Here is a 19,656-nt window from a genome sequence, read left to right on the forward strand (position 1 = left end):
CTTTCTTGTATACACTGTCTGGTGGGTGCTAATTTGTACCAACTGTGTGCAAGCTTGGGGCTTATGCATATATAGTGTGCACGCATATTTGCCTCAGGCGAATAGAATATCTACGCACAAGAGGCTGATGTATGAGCACTGTATATAAGGCTTATACATATTCACTGTGTGTGCTTAGGGCTGTGTCTGATAATATCAACAAGTGTTTATAAACAAGTTACTTATCTTTCTTTGAATACTGTATTCAGAACTTTGGTTTCCTTCTAAAAAAAAAATTAAAAAAAAAGGGCACTGCTGGTTCAAATATCATCATGTCATGGTACTTATGTGTGTGCTCTGTGTACCAGTGCTGTGCTGCTCACCTTATGCTAAGGATAGACACGTAACTCAATAGAACAGGGGAGGGCTGTACATTTTTAGCCATTTTGGGCCGAAATTGGAATTGCACATTTTTGGCAGCCGAAATTATAGTGCATCGCAAGTATTATTCTTTATTTAGTTCTGTGTAACAGAATCAGATTTAACCGTTTTTTTACCAATTATCAAATAAAGTATAGTCCTAGAAAACTATTATTATATGCAAAACAGTAAGTCAAGTAATGAACTCAAACAGCAGCTCTAGGCTGGCATCAAATTTGAAATATGCTACACAATTATACCGAAAATAAAAGGCAAAGAAACCGAAAACTGAAATATCCAAAAATGCCATTTTCGGCCGAAACTTTCTGCAGCCGAAATTTCGGTGCATCCCTAGTATTTACTGTAAATATTTATATATATATATATATATATATATATAGATAGATAGATAGAGAGAGAGAGATATGCGAAACAGTTAACCAGAGCTCTGAGGACGCTGCAATCATTCTAACATAAATCGGGATTGTGCGCAAGCGATCACTTTTACTTTCAACTTGTAATACAAGAAAAACTTGACGATCGTTATCTAGCCTTATATGGGGAAGTTCTGCTGACACAACACAGGGGAGAACTAGTTAGCTGAAGTACTGGGAATCTCCAGCACATGTTGATAGCACCAGACGGTGCTTCTTTTTTTTTTTTTTCGAGTATGACCATTATCTAGTAGCTATACACTAGACATAAAACAGCATGGGGTAAATTTATCATGGTGCGGACAGACATGATTTGCTATAGCGAATCATGTCCACTGCACATTGATAAATGCTGACGGCATACGCTGTCGGCATTTATCATTGCACCAGCAGTTCTTGTGAACTGTTGGTGCAATACCACCCCCTGCAGATTCACGTCAATCGGCCGCTAGCAGGGGGGTGTCAACCAACCCGATCGTATTCGATCGGGCTGATTGCTGTCCGCCACCTCAGAGGTGGCGGACGAGTTAAGGAGCAGCGGTCTTAGGACCGCTGCTTCTTAACTTCTGCTTCAGGCGGAACTGAAAGGAGTGGGTCGGAAGCAGCATCCGCTGCTTCATAAATCGACCCCCATGTGGTGTCTGTTTGGTTTTTTCTTTCCAGTTGATGTTGGAGGTACAACTAGACCTGTGAAGAGGAGCTATCCGGAGTGTGTGCACTTTTATACCCAGCCTTTTAGGACCATTATGGACTTTGTGGCTTTGATTAACCTTTTTATAACACCTTGGCGATTATACTGTATATGTCTGTCTATTTGTTGTTTAAGTCTTCAACTGGTTTGTTATTTCAAGTTTTTTTTAACAGGTGTAACTCTGAGGTTTTGTGAATGACATTAAACTATCTGATGAAGAATGCTAGAAAACCATAAAAATGTGCATCTTTTGCAGTTCAGGGATAAACTCCTTTAAAAGCCTCTTGTGTATGTTTCTCTTCTCTCATTTGTATTTTGCTGTAGCCTATCAGGAACAGATATAAATAGGCTCGGATAAAGCAGTAACTGTGTAGAAAGTTTCACAATTCATAGGACCCACCTTTTTAGAGTTGTTTTTTTTTAGGATACACAGAAATATAATAAACTTACATTTTACAAATTTTATTTTTGCCATGCATAATTAAACATTTGATGGGAGATTTGGTGTTTCATATTTCTTAAAGTGATGTTACCTACAAACCAATTTTTTCCTTTACTTTTTCAGCTGTGATTATAAATATTTTGTTACATGCAAAAGGGAAAAATATTCTGTAGCAAGAAAAGTATTGGCGCAAGAGTGCTGCAGTCTCCTTGTAAAAGTGAGAAATAGAAGCGTACAGTATGAAGTGATATAGTCTGAGGATATTTATTATTATTTTGTAGGGTTTTGAGCCCTCTCTGCAAAACGCAACACCCTGATTTAAAAACGGATACGTTCTGAAAGCAGCAACCAAAACAGCTCTCCTCCTCCTGAGCCAAAAGCAATTTCTTTTTCTAATTTTAGTTATGCACAAGCCTGCGGGCATCATGAGCGTTTAGTAATTAGTTTTATAATTACTGCTGTTTTGCTCGCTGTCATTCAATTTTTCTTACAGCCCGGGCCGGGAATGCAATGTCTCTTGCCCACAGCTGTGGAAATTTCTCTCCGATTAGAAAGCAAAAAAAAAATAAACAGGGGAGGGGGATAAGCAGCAACAGTGTTTTGGGAGAGGTGATGCCAATCGCGCGCGGCCTGCTCAAGTTTACATTTTTTAGCGCTACAGTGACCTAGAACATTGTGCACTCAGATTGGGCAAATGGCAGCCCCACACTGGCAAGCTAATAAACAGTTCACGTCTTATATACAGATAAAATATAAAGATCTATAGATGCGCCCCCCCCCCATTACTCTATTTAAAGGGACAGTAAACACCAGAAGATGTTTATGTAAAATATTTAGTTATGCATAATGAAACAACTTTGCAATATATGTTCAATATTTATTTTACCCCATTTCATGTAATTTAGCTCAGAGCAATTTGCAGAAATTGAAATTCACCCTGCTGACGTTTCAAGGCTAGCTCTACTACATAGTTGTCCCTAATTGGCTGTATCAGATAACAACTGTAATACAATGCATTTTATACTACATTTATGATCGCGGCTAGCCTTGTTGTCTGTGGGATAAACCCCAGATTGGCTCCTTCAAAAAAAGGCAAATGGTGTGTAGAGTTTGGCAGTAAAAAGGATGTTTATTTGTTTTAAAAATGTTAAGACATGGCTGATATGTTATTCTATAGCAACACAACAGAAACATATTGTAATTACTGTCAACAAGGTGGTTAATGTCCCTTTAATGATGCCCCTACAGTACATTGCCAGGAGGCGATTCCATATAAACCTACCATTTCTGTAAAACAAACGGACACAATGTAAAAGTTTTAAATAACCTGATCAATAGTTAGTAACCACAAGCATTTTATACATTGTTTTTAACCCCCCCCAATTTGATATTTTATAAGGGACTAAGGCTCCGAGGAACAAAACATCCACAATGTGAAGAATTATTCAAAAGGGATCCGTCACGGGATCCAGATTGCCGGTGAAATACTAAAAACTGCTGACATCAGTGTTTGAAGGCAGTCTCGCAGCTAGGCGTTTTACTACACATCTCAGTGAGTGGCGATGCTGGCGATATATTCAAAGAAGCACCACCTACATTGAAGGTGTAATGTAAATGATCCCTTTACACAGTATTGTAGGGCAACACAATTTACACCTCAACCCCTTTTCTTACAATACAATAGTGGAATTATGACATCAGTAATAGACCTATAGGAGCTGCGATATTGTGAGTATATGATAGATGTATATGCAATGTTTAATTTATATGTATTTTATTGTATAATGTTTTAATATGTATGTAAAGTCTTGCTGTGATTGTAAAAAAATTATATATTTCCTTTGGGGGTCTATTTAACAAGGGCCCCTTTTCCCCTTGTTTCCGCACGAGCCTTCAGGAAACATGCCCATCCAAATGCCCTTTTCAGGGCAATGGGGAGCTTAGTTTTTTTTAGCTAGTATTTTATTTGGGGGGTTGGCTGTGTGGGTGGTGGGTTTTACTGTTGGGGGGTTTGTTTGTATTTTTTTTTTACACGTAAAAGAGCTGATTACTTTGGGGCAATGCCCCGCAAAATGTATTTTTAAGGGCTATTTGTAGTTTAGTTTAGCCTAGGGGTTTTATTATTTTGGGGGGGCTTTTTTTTATTTTAATAGGGCTATTAGATTAGGTGTAATTAGTTAACATTTCTGTAATTTGTTTATTATTTTCTGTAATTTAGTGTTGTTTTTTTGTGCTTTAGCTAATTTAATTTAGGTAATTGTATTTAATTTAGTTAATTTATTTAAGTATAGTGTAGTGTTAGGTGTTAGTGTAACTTAGGTTAGGTTTTATTTTACAGGTAAATTTGTCTTTATTTTAACTAGGTAGTTATTAAATAGTTAACTATTTAATAACTATTCTACCTAGTTAAAATAAATACAAACTTGCCTGTAAAATAAAAATAAACCCTAAGCTAGCTACAATGTAACTATTAGTTACATTGTAGCTATCTTAGGGTTTATTTTACAGGTAAGTATTTAGTTTTAAATAGGAATAATTTAGCTAATGATAGGAATATTTATTTCGATTTATTTAAATTATATTTAAAGTTAGGGGGTGTTAGGTTTAGGGTTAGACTTAGGTTTAGGGGTTAATAACATTAATATAGTGGCGGCGACGTTGGGGGCGGCAGATTAGGGGTTAATAAATGTAGGTAGGTGGCGGCGATGTTAGGGATGGCAGATTAGGGGTTAAAAATATTTAACTAATGTTTGCGAGGCGGGAGTGCGGCGGTTTAGGGGTTAATATGTTTATTCTAGTGGCGGCGGAGGTGACGTTGGGGGCGACAGATTAGGGGTTAATAAGTGTAGGTAGGTGGTGGCGACATTGGGGACGGCAGAGTAGGGATTAATAAATATAATGTAGAGTTTGGCGATGTTGGGGGCAGATTAGGGGTTCATAAGTATAATGTAGGTGGCGGCGGTGTCCGGAGTGGCAGATTAGGGGTTAATAATTATAATGTAGGTGTTGGCAATGTCGGGGGCGGCAGATTAGGGTTAATAAGTGTAAGATTAGGGGTGTTTAGACTCAGGGTTCATGTTAGGGTGTTAGGTGTAGACATAAATTTTATTTCCCCATAGGAATCAATAGGGCTGCGTTACTGAGTTTTACGCTGCTTTTTTGCAGGAAACAAGCTCAGATTTATTTATGTTCTGAACATGCACAAGTAGAACACAAAAAATAGATCACATGGATTCCTTGTTGTAAACTTGTTCTGCATTTCTCCCATTTTTTATTCATCATGTTAAAAAGACATGAAACCCCAAATTTGTCTTTCATGATTCAGATAGAAAACACAATTTTAAACAACATTCTAATTTACTTCTAATATCTAATTTGCTTACATTTTTAGGCATTTTTTGTTGAAGAAATAGCAATGTACATGGGTTAGCCGGTATCTATGTGTAGCCACCAATAAGCAGCTACTGAGTCTATTTAGATATGCTTTTCAACAAAAGACATCAAGAAAATGAAGAAAATTAGATAATAGAAGTCAATTGGAAAGTTTTTAAAATTGCTTGCTCTTTCTAAATCATGAAACCAAAAAAAACATAATTTATGCTTACCTGATAAATTCCTTTCTCCTGTAGTGTAGTCAGTCCACGGGTCATCATTACTTATGGGATATTAACTCCTCCCCAACAGGAAGTGCAAGAGGATCACCCAAGCAGAGCTGCTATATAGCTCCTCCCCTCTACGTCACACCCAGTCATTCGACCGAGAACCAAACGAGAAAGGAGAAACTATAGGGTGCAGTGGTGACTGGAGTATAATTAAAAAATTTAGACCTGCCTTAAAAAACAGGGTGGGCCGTGGACTGACTACACTACAGGAGAAAGGAATTTATCAGGTAAGCATAAATTATGTTTTCTCCTGTTAAGTGTAGTCAGTCCACGGGTCATCATTACTTATGGGATACCAATACCAAAGCTAAGTACACGGATGACGGGAGGGACAGGCAGGATCTCTATATGGAAGGAACCACTGCCTGAAGAACCTTTCTCCCAAAAACAGCCTCCGAAGAAGCAAAAGTGTCAAATTTGGAAAATTTGGAAAAAGTATGAAGAGAAGACCAAGTTGCAGCCTTGCAAATCTGTTCAACAGAGGCCTCGTTCTTAAAGGCCCACGTGGAAGCCACAGCTCTAGTAGAATGAGCTGTAATCCTTTCAGGAGGTTGCTGTCCAGCAGTCTCATAGGCTAAACGTATTATGCTACGAAGCCAAAAGGATAGAGAGGTCCACAGTCCTCTCACACATCCTATCTATTAGTTGGGTGCAAGAGAATGACTGGGTGTGACGTAGAGGGGAGGAGCTATATAGCAGCTCTGCTTGGGTGATCCTCTTGCACTTCCTGTTGGGGAGGAGTTAATATCCCATAAGTAATGATGACCCGTGGACTGACTACACTTAACAGGAGAAATGTGTGTTTCGTGTCCCTTTAACCATGCATGCTTTCAGACGTTTTCAGTAGCATGCACATTGGTTTTACTCCTTTTTCTATTGGAAAATTGGTTTCAAAAGAATGTGTTTTACAATATCAAGGAAAATTGAGATGACATTGTAGTTTAAAATGTTTTTTTTTATTAAAATATATATATATATATATATATATATATATATATATATATATATATATATAATTTATATATATAATTAGTTATTTTTTTTTATTTTTTTCAGTAAGCTAATAACAAATATGTGTGTTTGTATCTTTGTGTAAAGGCAGACAGCAATCATTTAAAAAAAAAAAAAAATTAGAAACCATTCTGCATTTTTAAGCACCATATTCTGTACATTTTTGCATTCTCCAGATTTGGGGTAGAAACACAAGTAATGGCTCATTTCTAAAAATATATACATTATCTGTGTTATCTTAATTCCCCGTCTTACAATAGTTTCTTAACTACAGGCGTGTCTTGTTTCAAAAACAGATTTGGGGGTAGATTTATTAATAGTCGAGCGGACATGATTTGCTATCATACGCTGTCGGCATTTAACATTGCACAAGCATTTCTAGTGCAATGCCACCACCTGCTCACTAGTGGCCAATTGGCCACTAGCAGGGGCTGACAATCATCCCGATTGGTAGCGGACAAGTTAAGAAGCATCCGCTGCTTAATAAATGGAGCCCTAAAAATGTAAATGTTGCAAGGCACAATTTAACGCCCATAGATTTATCAGTATAATCAAATGGAATATTCCAGGATTATAAAATTCTATATAATAAAAATTGTATTGTTTTTCAAGGGATAACATGAAACAGTATAATATAAATGCATATGCGTGTAAAATAGATATTTTTCCCCTTATAATTATTTTATGGGGGTTTTAATTTAGTAGTGTAGCAGTCCCTCTTTGGTTCTGAAATTTTGTGTAATTTTTATTTTTATATAAAAAAAAAACAACAACACAAAACAGCTATTAATTATTTTATCCCTACTCATTTTATGCATGAAATGCAATGTGCTAAAATTTAACAAAAATATAATTTTTTCTTTTGATTTTTAATTGCTTATTTCTTTCGAAAAATGCTGTGAATTATTTCCCATGTCTGCTTATTTCAGAAAGGTTATCTAATACAATTGCAGAACCACAATGTTTTGACTACAGAGTTTAGGGGGGGAATGGTTTATTATATATATGTTATTTACTACAAACTAATAAGAAAATAATAATACAAAAATTAATTTATATATATATATATATATATATATATATATATATATATATATATATATATATATAATTGTTGTAGCTAGCCTTAAGACATGTCATGTTTTATACATGCAGGGCCAAATTACAAGTGGTGTGCTATTTAGTGATAGGAATATATATGAGTGTAACACTTTTTAAATGTATTTATGTTGCGTTTAATACAAGCCCTAACCCTTTACGCAATGTCTTCAAGCTCACTAAACTTATGAGCGCAAATTTAGTTTAACATTAATGCGGTCACATTTACTTTCAACTTGTAATAGATGTGCAAGTTAACACGAGTGCAATATTTCCCTATTGCGCAAGCTAACCTTGGCGTGCCACTTGTAATCTAGCCCACAATAGTTTACTAAAAAAATATATATATAGAAAATGTGTCTGGATTCCCCACTGAATTGTGAATATATACTTCACAATAGTGTTAAAAAAGGTAAGCTGCAACTAAAAGCTCAAATCAGCATAGAGCAGGGTGTAAAATGACTTAGCAGTGATTTTGACAGCATTGAGAAAACATTTTTTAATAAATTAACTATCATCTAGAGATAAGATTAAGGTATCGAGGCATATTTAACAAATGTCTGTCGGACCTGATACGACAGTGCGGATCAGGTCCAACAGACATCGCTGAATATGGAGAGCAATACGCTCTCCGTATTCAGCATTGCACCAGCAGCTCACAAGAGCTGCTGGTGCAACACTGCCCCTGCAGACTCGCCAGCAGGGGGGTGTCAATCAACCCGATCGTACTCGATCGGGTTGAATTCTGGCGATGTCTGTCCGCATGCTCAGAGCAGGCGGACAGGTTATGGAGCAGCGGTCTTCATAACTGGTGTTTCTGGCAAGCCTGCAGGCTCGCCAGAAACACGGGGCCTCAAGCTCCGGATGGAGCTTGATAGATAGGCCCCAAGATTAAGATATCAACTGAAGTCCTTTATCCTCATGAAAAATCAAACTGGAACATGGAGTACAACGCTAAGTGGAAAATGACAATGCTGCAACACCTGTAGTACCAAATACTAATGAGGAACTAGATTCTTGAACACTGGGTGGATTACTTACATAATCTGGAATCATGTAAGAAAGTTAGAACACCAGGATAAAAAAATATATATTTTCCACTGAATCAAAGCTGAAAAAACAGGAAGCTCAGCATTCAGAATTCTAAACTTATATCCACTCCATCTTGGAGAAACTCAAAGCAAACCCAAATAGTAATCCATAGTTAAATACCAGCATTTACAACAAAGTCAAAAATCTTAATGTCATAGTTCTTCATAATCAAGGACTCATTCATGAAATTGGTTTAACAACAGGCTTAATTCTAGCCAAAGTCTGAACAAAACCATGAATGTCAGGAAGAATAGCAATCTTCTTGTGGTACGAAGCTGAAGAGCACAAATCCGACCCTTCAAAGAAAAGGCGGATAAAGCCTTATCTAAACCATACTACATAAACTGCAAAAACCTAGGAATTCTAAAGGAAGGCCAGGAAAAAAACTATGAACCATACACCAAGAAATAAAGGCCCTTCAGACCTTATGATAAATCTGGTCACAGGCTTTCAGGTCTGTTTCTGAGTCTCAAAAACATACTCTGAAAACCCTCACTGCCTAAGAACTAACCGTATAATCCCCATGCCATCAAGATTAGAGACTTGAGACCTGGGTGGAAAAACTGACCTTGAGACAGGTCTAGACGCAGGGCAAGAGGCCAAGAAGGACATCTAAACCAGATCTGCATAACAGACTCTGCAAGATCAAGCTGGAGCAATCAGAATTACTGATACCTCCTCTTGCCTGATTCTGGCAATCAATCTAGGAAGAAGAACCAGAGGTGGAAAAACATAGGCTTGTTTAAAAGACCATAGAGCCATCAGAAACCACAAACACTGCTTGAGGATCCCTGAACCTCGCACAGTACCTTGGAAGATTGTGAATCAACTAAAATGCTATCAGATCTATCTCTGGGAGGACCCAAAGATCCACTATCTGATTGAAAACATCCAGATGGAGAGACAATTCTCATGTATACAGGCACTGACAACTGAGAAAATACACTTCCCAGTTGTCCACTCCTGGAATATGAACAGCAGAAATTAGAAAACATTTGACTTCTGCCCAGGAAAGAATTCGAGATACACCCTTCATGGATAGGTAAATGTGAGGTTCCCCCTGATGATTGACATAGGACACTGCAGTAACATTGTCTGCCTGAAAACAGAGAAAAAAATTCCTTTTCAACAGTAGCCAACTCTGAAGGTTATTGGTAACCTTGCCTCCCAAGGAGACTAAACCCATTGTGCTCTTTGAGACCCACAGACAGCCCCCCAAACTGAAAGACTTGCATCTTTAGAGATTGCAGACCAAGAAGGATGAACAAAAGAATCCCCCTGCATAATACGCTGTTGATTTATCCCCCTAAACAAAGACTGACTTCTGAAATCTAGACGGCTTCTAGAGATAGCAAAGTATGATCCCTGCACCATTGCCAAATCATACAAAGATTTAGAGGCCTCATGTGGAAACAACCAAATGGAATAACATCCGAAGCCGCAATCATAAGACCTAATACCTCTATACAAAGAAACACAGATGGAAAAGAAAGTAACAAAAGGTTTAGACAAGTGGACACTAGCTTCAACCTTCTTTGATCTGTCAATGATAGTCTCATGGAAACTGAATCTGGACCCCCTCCAAAAAAAACAACCTTGTCTGAGGAACTAGCGAACTCTTTGGAAAATTTACTTTCCAACCATGTTGTTGAAGGAACAACAACAGTCTGCTGGTGTTAGACTCTGCTAAATGAAAAGATGGAGCTTGAACTAAGATATCAACCAGGTAAGGAAACACCACAATACCCTGAGTTCTGATCACAATAAAAGGCGAACACAGAACCTTAGAGAATATTTTGGGAGTTGTAGCCAAATCAAATAGTAGAGCAACAAACAGAAAATGCTTGTCCAAAAAGGCAAACCTTAGAAACTGATGATGTTCCCTGAGAATAGGAACATAAAAGTAAGCATCCTTTAAATTAGCGGTCGCCAACCAGTGGTCTGTGGAACACTGGTGGTCCACGAGAAGATGTTGGTGGTCCTTGACACCATCAAGCAGGAATTAATCTCCTCTGATGGTGTCCTCCTGTCACGCTGCAACTCCCTACAGTGCCTGGCAGGACATCACTAAAACTGACGGAGCATGAGTTAAATTACAATCTTCCTATGCACGTTCCGTAGTACTGTGCAACTTGCATAGCTAGATTGTATTTTTAACTCCTCCCGTCCGGAGCACTAAATAGTGGAATTAAAGTATATAAAAATAGAAAATCTTAAAAAAAAAATCTTTTCTTCACTTTACCTGTCTCTTTGTAGTAGTTTTCATAATTCCTTCAGATGGACTTATATCACTGTTTGTCTTCCTCCCCTCCATTTTCTTTTTTTTAATTAAATATTAATTATTTTTCATTCTAATAATTTTATTCCACCTGAATTCCAATAATTGCCATCCAGCAGATCAGTCATATCCCACCAGTATTATAGTAATTGCCATTAACATCAGTCGTGGTTAGCTCATATCCATATTGAGAGCTTTCTGATATAAACTTAATTTATGACTCCAATGTCTGTCCATGATCATAAGTAGTTTTGAATAATTCCTAACTGGGGAAGTAACTTGGAAGTCTTGTGGTCCTTTTTAACATAATTCTTTTTTTCCCACTTTCTGCATCTCTGTTTCCAGCTCAAAAGTTGGCACTCACACTTTATCTGTCATTTGGAAGTATTCTCTCAGTTCTGTCATTCAATTAGTTAATTCCAAAAAATAATTCTTAAAAATGTGTACTGTAAATATATACATAATGTACACTTAACTATGGTTATACTAGTTATGTATAGTATGTGTGTGTATGTATATATTTTTTATAGACATACACACACACAAAAATCATGTTAGTGGTCCACAGGATTCAAAATTGTGAGTTTAGTGGTCCCTGAGGTCCAAAAGGTTGGCGACCCCTGTTTAAAATCTATAGTGGGCCTAAACTGAACAATGGACCAAACCAAGCTTCCTGAAACAGGTGAAACCTGCCCCCTACCAGAGACTCTGGATCATGTAGACTTCATGCAGACTTGGATGAGGGAATAGATTTTTATAACTGCTTGGACTTATTCCAATTTGATCTTGGCCACTAATCGAAACCAGAGGCAACTTGTTACTGAGTGGAGGAATCAGATTTCTGTGCTCTGTTCTGACGAAAAGGACGAAAACAATTAGGAGCTTTACATTTACCTTTGGACTTCTAATCCTGAAGAAAAGCTCCATTACCTTCAGCCACAGTAGAAATAATAGAATCCAAACCACAATCAAACAACATATTTCCCTGAAATGAGAGAGAAGAAAGCCTGGATTTAGAAACCATAACAGCAGACGAAGGCTTTAACCTTAAAGCCTTTCTAGAAAGTACTTTTGAAGACATACTTTTAGCATTAATCACAAATGAATGCCTTAGCACATTTAAGCATTTAAGACTCAGGACACCCAACATCCAGATAGCGTACTAAAGAAAAAAGGGTGTGTGGGCCAACCTCGCACATAAAAAGAAAAAAGAGCATCAAAACAATGTATGCAACACACGTTAAAAAATTTACGAGCATGAAAAACCCATACTTAAAACACTTTAAGTACTTACGTACTTAAAACACATAAATTATGCTTACCTGATAATTTCATTACCATCTGTAGGAGAGTCCACGGCTTCATTCCTTACTTGTGGGAATTACAGAACCTGGCCACCAGGAGGAGGCAAAGACACCCCAGCCAAAGGCTTAAATACCTCCCCCACTCCCCTCATCCCCCAGTCATTCTGCCGAGGGAACAAGGAACAGTAGGAGAAATATCAGGGTATAAATGGTGCCAGAAGAACAAACAAAAATTTTGATCCGCCCAACGGAGAAAACGTGCGGGGGGCATGGACTCTCCTCATACAAATGGAAATAAAATTATCAGGTAAGCATAAGTCATGTTTTCCATCTTAATATGAGGAGAGTCCACGGCTTCATTCCTTACTTGTGGGAAACATATGCCCAAGCTCTAGAGGACACTGAATGAAAAACGGGAGGGTAAAAAGAGAGGCGGACCCTATTCTGAGGGCACCACATCCTGCAAAACCTTTCTCCCAAAAGCTGCTTCAGCCGAAGCAAACACGTCAAATTTGTAAAACTTTGAAAAAGTATGTAAGGAGGACCAGGTACCCGCCCTACAAATATGCTTCATAGAGGCCTAATTTTTGAAGGCCCAAGAAGAAGCCACAGCTCTAGTTGAATAAGCCATAATCCTATGAGGAGGCTTATGTCCCGCTGTTTCATATGCTAAGCGGATAATGCTCCTCAACCAAAAGGATAGGGAAGTGGCAGAAGCCTTCTGCCCTCTGCGCTTCCCAGAATAGACAACAAATAATGACGAAGTCTGTCTAAAATTCTTTGTAGCTTGAAGAAAGAATTACAAAGCTCGAACCAAATCCAAATTATAAATTAATCGATCCTTCGAAGAAAAAGGATTAGGACACAAGGAAGGAACCACGATTTCCTGATTGATGTTGCGATCAGACACCACCTTAGGGAGGAAACCCAACCCAGTGCGAAGAACAGCCTTATCAGCATGAAAAACTAGGTAAGGAGGCTCATATTGCAAGGCCACCATCTCAGAGACTCTGCCTGCCAAAGCAATAGCCAGTAGAAAAAGAACCTTCCAAGACAGCAACTTAATGTCAACCGAATGCATGGGCTCAAACTGAGCCCTCTGCAAAACCTTCAGAACCAAATTTAAACTCCAAGGAGGAGCCTGAACAAAAGACTGAATATCAAGAAGCTCAGCTAGCCTCTTGTGTAACAACACAAGCGCCGAAATCTGTCCTTTCAAGGAACTAGCGGCAAGTCCCTTCTCCAATCTGTCCAGGAGAAAGGAAAGAATCCTGGATACCTTGACCTTATGCTAGGGGAATCCACGTTCTTCACACCAGAATAAGTAGGTCCTCCACACCTTATGATAGATGCGACGGGTGACCTCCTTTCTAGCATTAATGAGAGTATCAATCAATCTCTCAGAAAAACCTCTCTTGGTTAGGACTAGGCGTTCAATCTCTACGCAGTCAGCCTCAGAGAATCCAGATTTTTATGAACAAAAGGACCCTGTTTCAGCAGATTCCTGCGATAAGGTAATCTCCATGGAGGAGACGACGACATTCCCACAAGGTCCGCAAACCACATCCTTCAAGGCCACGATGGAGCAATTAGAATAGTCGAAGCTTGCTCCTGCTTGATGCGAGCCACTACCCGAGGTAAAAAGTGGTAACGGTGGAACAATGTAAACTATGTTGAACCCCCAGGGCACTGCTAAGGCATCTATCATTTCTTTCTGAGGACCCCTGGACCTCGACTCATATGTGGGTAGCTTGGCATTGAGTCTGGACGCCATGAGATCTATCTCTGGTGTCCCACATCTGTTGCAAATCTCTGCAAACACCTAGGGATGGAGAGACCATTCCCCCGGATAAAACGATTGTCTGCTGAGAATGTCCGCTTCCCAGTTGTCCACACCTGGAATGTGGATCGCTGACAGCGAGCAGCTGCGGCCTCTACTCATTCCAGAATCCGAGATACTTCCCTCATGGCTATGGAGCTTCTCGTTCCCCCCTGATGGTTGATGTAAGCCACCGAGGTAATGTTGTCTGATTGGAATCTGATAAACTGAGACGAACCCAGAAAAGGCCAATCCTTCAGAGCATTGAAGATCGCTCGAAGTTCCAAAATGTTGATCGGGAGCAGAGATTCCTCTCGAGTCCACCGACCCTGTGTCTTCCTGGCACCCCAAACAGCTCACCATCCTGATAGACTTGCGTCCATAGTCACAATCTCCCAGGATGGTCTCAAGAAGGATGTCCCCTGGGACAGGCGATCTGGACAGAGCCACCAAGAGAGCGATTCTCTCGACCGGTTGTCCAGAGAAATCTGTTGGAATAGATCAGAGTAATCGCCGTTCTATTGCCTCAGCATGCACAACTGAAGAGGTCTGAGATGGAACCTGGCGAATGGAATGACATCTATGCTGGATACCATGAGGCCAATTACCTCCATACACCTGGCCACAGATGGTCTTTAGGAGGTCTGGAGGGCAGGACAGTTGGAAGTAATCTTGTAAAATCTCTGGTCTGTAACCATGGATATGGAATCTATTATCGTGCCCAGGAATTCCACTCTGGTACTGGGAACCAGAGAACTATTTCCTAAGTTTATCTTCCATCCATGAGATTGAAAAAGAAGTAGCAGAGCTCTTGAATGGTCTTCTGCCAGACGGCAGGACGGATCCTGGACCAGAATGTCGTCCAAGTATGGAGCTACTGCAATACCTCTGGATCTCGCTACCACAAGTAGAGCCCCTAGAACCTTTGTAAAGACTCTTGGGGCAGTAGCCAGACCAAATGGGAGAGCCACAAACTGGAAGTGTTGGTCGAGAAAGGCGAATCTTAAGAACTTGAAGTGATCCTTGTGTATTGGCACATGAAGGTAAGCATCCTTCAAGTCTATCATAGTCATGAACTGTCCATCTTGAACTAAGGGCAGAATCGACCTTATCGTCTCCATCTTGAACGATGGCACCGACAGAAACTTGTTTAAGCACTTTAGGTCTGGAATCGGGTGAAACGCACCCTCCTTCTTTGGGACCACTAAAAGGTTTGAGTAGTATTCCAGACCTTCTGCTAGAGGTACTGGCACAATCACTCCTAGGGAGGAGAGATCCCTCACGCAACCCTAGAAAAGCATCTAATTTTTCTGGCCTTGAAGACAGGTTTGATAATCTACCCCTGGGTGGATGATATTTGAAACCTATCCTTTAACCCTGAGCAACTACCTCCAGAACTCAAGGGTCTTGCACGTCTCCTAGCCAAGCCTCCGCAAAGATAGATAGTCTGCCCCCAACACGATCCAATGACGGATCAGGGGCCATCCCTTCATGTCGATTTAGTTTCAGCGGGCTTCTTGGTCTGCTTGGATTTATTCCAAGATTGAGATGGTTTCCAAGTTCCCTTGGACTGATCCTGCTTTGCGGAGGGCTGCTGGCGTTGGGATTTATTCAAACGAAAGGGACGACAATTAGGACCCTGTCCTTTAGGTTTGTTCTTCTTATCCTGCGGTAAAAAGGCACCCTTGCCCCCAGTGACCATGGATATGATAGAGTCCAGTCCTGTACCGAAAATAACCTTCCCCTTAAATGGAAGGGAAAGCAATCTAGATTTTGAAGTCATGTCAGCGGACTAAGACTTCAGCCACAGAGCCCTACGGGCCAGAACAGAAAAGCCTGATGTCTTGGCATTCAAGCGAATAATCAACATGTTTGCATCGCAAATAAACAAATTAGCTACCCTCAAGGCCTTAATTCTTTCCTGGATCTCATCGAGGGGAGTTTCCACTTCGATCATCTCCGATAGGGAGTCACACCAATATGTAGCGGCTCCAGACACTGCAGCAAACGCTGCTGCAGGTTGAATTAAAAACCCTGTGTGCTGAAACATCTTTCTCAACATGGGCTCCTTAAACGATGAACTATCCTCAAGCGGGATAGTGGTGCGCTTAGCAAGCGTGGAGATAGCTCCATCCACCTTAGGAACAGACGCCCACAACTCTAATTGGGAGTCAGGAACCAGGAACAATTTCTTAAAGGAAGAAGGGGAAAAAAGAGGATCTGAGTCTTTCCCATTCATTCTTATTAATATTTGCCATCTTAACAGGAACCGGGAAAGTTTGTGGCACCACCCTGTCCTCATAAAACTTATCAAGCTTAGGTTGTTAGCATTCCTCAGTGAGATCCCATAAAAAAGGAAACAGAAAATTGCAACATAGTGTGAATCTGTAATGGCACTTTGAGGAAGTAGTTGTTTTGTAACAAATGACTACTCACATTTGTTGGAGCTTTCCACTAAGCTCAAGGATATGCGCACTCCCACTTTATACTGATGGGAAAACAGTACACTAGGCAAAACTTGGATACAAATTTATTTTAAAATATATAAAAGCGTCACATAAGCCTTGATAACACCACAATGTAAGGGTACAAAAGCAGATATGCTGTAATAAATGCTTCAAATCGCCAAACTTGCAAAGAGGTAAATGGATCAGCAGGAGTGTGACCGCCGAAACCAAAACCTCTTTAGTAGCAAGACAGTAGCGCTAAGCCCCCAGGTGTCCTGGCTAGTGTAGAGACGTGATAAAACTCAATATAGAACAGTTCAGTTCCGACGTACGTTTCGCAGGTATGCTTTGTCAAGTCGGACGTTTGGCGATTTGAAGCATTTATTACAGCATATCTGCTTTTGTACCCTTACATTGTGGTGTTATCAAGGCTTATGTGACGCTTTTATATATTTTAAAATAAATTTGTATCCAAGTTTTGCCTAGTGTACTGTTTTCCCATCAGTATAAAGTGGGAGTGCGCATATCCTTGAGCTTAGTGGAAAGCTCCAACAAATGTGAGTAGTCATTTGTTACAAAACAACTACTTCCTCAAAGTGCCATTACAGATTCACACTATGTTGCAATTTTCTGTTTCCTTTTTTATGGGATCTCACTGAGGAATGCTAACAAGCTGAAAAACTCATCCAGAGGACACAGACATATCCTTTATTCAGAACTTTATTTGGTTTTCCTTTTATGATTTTTGTTATCGATTTCCTTGACAAAGCATACCTGCGAAACGTACGTCGGAACTGAACTGTTCTATATTGAGTTTTATCACGTCTCTACACTAGCCAGGACACCTGGGGGCTTAGCGCTACTGTCTTGCTACTAAAGAGGTTTTGGTTTCGGCGGTCACACTCCTGCTGATCCATTTACCTCTTTGCAAGTTTGGCGATTTGAAGCATTTATTACAGCATATCTGCTTTTGTACCCTTACATTGTGGTGTTATCAAGGCTTATGTGACGCTTTTATATATTTTAAAATAAATTTGTATCCAAGTTTTGCCTAGTGTACTGTTTTCCCATCAGTATAAAGTGGGAGTGCGCATATCCTTGAGCTTAGTGGAAAGCTCCAACAAATGTGAGTAGTCATTTGTTACAAAACAACTACTTCCTCAAAGTGCCATTACAGATTCACACTATGTTGCAATTTACTGTTTCCTTTTTTATGGGATCTCACTGAGGAATGCTAACAAGCTGAAAAACTCATCCAGAGGACACAGACATATCCTTTATTCAGAACTTTATTTGGTTTTCCTTTTATGATTTTTGTTATCACATTTATTTCACATTTTTTTTTCTTTGTGATATTTGGTATATTTATTGTAATTTTATCAAGCTTAGGAATAGAAAGTTCCTCGGGTAACTTTGGTTCCGGAACCTCTACGTATCCAACACCTCTTTTAACAGAAACCATAAGTGCTCTATCTTAAATCTAAAGTCAGGTCCTCCGCAGCCGGAGATTTAGAGGCAGCCGATTCCGACCCAGAGAGAGCCTCCTCTGAAGTATCAGAGGTGTCTTCATCAGCGGATAATCTAGTGTCAGATAAATCCAGCAAGTTTTTAGATGACCCCTGAGAAGGATAGCAGTATTTAACCTTTCGCTTGCGCTTAGCATGGCGAGGTAAAGCACTAAAAGCTGCAGACACTGCTGTTTGCAACTGTGCAGAAAAGTCTGGCGGTAAGAGAGCCCCAAACGAATGAGGATGAGTCATAGAATGGGAAGCTGCATGTGTAATCGGAGATGGCTGCAAGAAAACTCACCTCGCGGGACGGAGACCCCTCAGAGCTGGACGGCTCAGTTGTACTAAACATCTTAGTCTTTTTAGATATAATTACTTTATCAAGGCATGTGGAACATAGTTGAGCAGGCGGGTATACCGTAGCCTCTTCACAATAAAAATATAAAAGACACCCCAGCCAAAGACTTAATTACCTCCCCCACTTCCTCATAACCCCAGTCATTCTGCGGAGGGAACAAGGAACAGTAGAAGAAATATCAGCGTGAAAAAGGTGCCAGAAGAAAAAAATTCAAATTTAGGGCCGCCCATCGGAGAACACAGATGAAATTATCAGGTAAGCATAATTTATGTTTTCCAGTACACAGACTGCTAACGGGAGGGAAAAAAGAGAGGCGGGCCCTAAATCTGAGGGCACCACAGCCTGCAAAACCTTTCTCTTGAAGGTTGCTTCAGCAGAAGCAAAAACATCAAACTTTTAAAATTTTGGAAAAAGTATGTAAGGAGAACCAGATAGACGCCTTACAAATTTGATCCATAGAGGCCTAATTTAAGAAAGCCCAAGAGGAACCACTGCTCTCGTAGAATGAGCCGTAATCCTCAGAGGAGGCTTATGTCCCGCTGTTTCTATGCTAAACGGATGACACTCCTCAGACAAAAAGATAAGGAAGTCAAAGAGGCTCTGACCCCTACGTTTTCCCGAAAAGAGAACAAACAGAGAAAGAGGTTTGACTAAATTCCTTTATGGCCCGAAGATAGAACTTCAAGGCACAAACGACATCTAGAAATACGTTGTAAACGTTCCTTCAACGAAGAAGGATTAGGACATAAGAAAGGAACCACAATCTCTTGATTGATGTTGCGAACTGACACAACCTTAGAAAGAAAACCTAACTTGGTTCGTAGAACAGCCATATCGGCATGAAACATCAGATAAGGAGGGTCGCATTGCAAGGCCGCAATCTCAGAGACTCTGCTCGCAGAAGCAATAGCTAGTAGAAAAAGAACCTTCCAAGACAACAAACTAATGTCTACTTCATGCATAGGCTCCAACGGAGCCCGTTGCAAAACCTTAAGGACAAGATTTAAACTCCAAAGAGGAGCCTTAGATCTAAACACAGGTCTGATCCAAGCAGAGCCTTAACAAATGGCAGCACATCTGGAAGCTCGGCAAACCTCTTGTGCAGTAACACAG

The 19,656-nt window shown here is 39.9% G+C and overlaps 1 protein-coding gene across 1 annotated transcript in view; it reads right to left on the reverse strand.

The window, feature by feature from the left end:
* The window catches only part of NPAS3 (neuronal PAS domain protein 3), a 535,722-nt gene that overhangs the window by 487,799 nt on the left and 28,267 nt on the right, over nt 1-19,656 (reverse strand). The window lies entirely within an intron of this gene.

The sequence above is a fragment of the Bombina bombina genome, chromosome 1 (genome assembly GCF_027579735.1).
Source record: "Bombina bombina isolate aBomBom1 chromosome 1, aBomBom1.pri, whole genome shotgun sequence".
NCBI classification, from domain to species: Eukaryota; Metazoa; Chordata; class Amphibia; order Anura; family Bombinatoridae; genus Bombina; species Bombina bombina.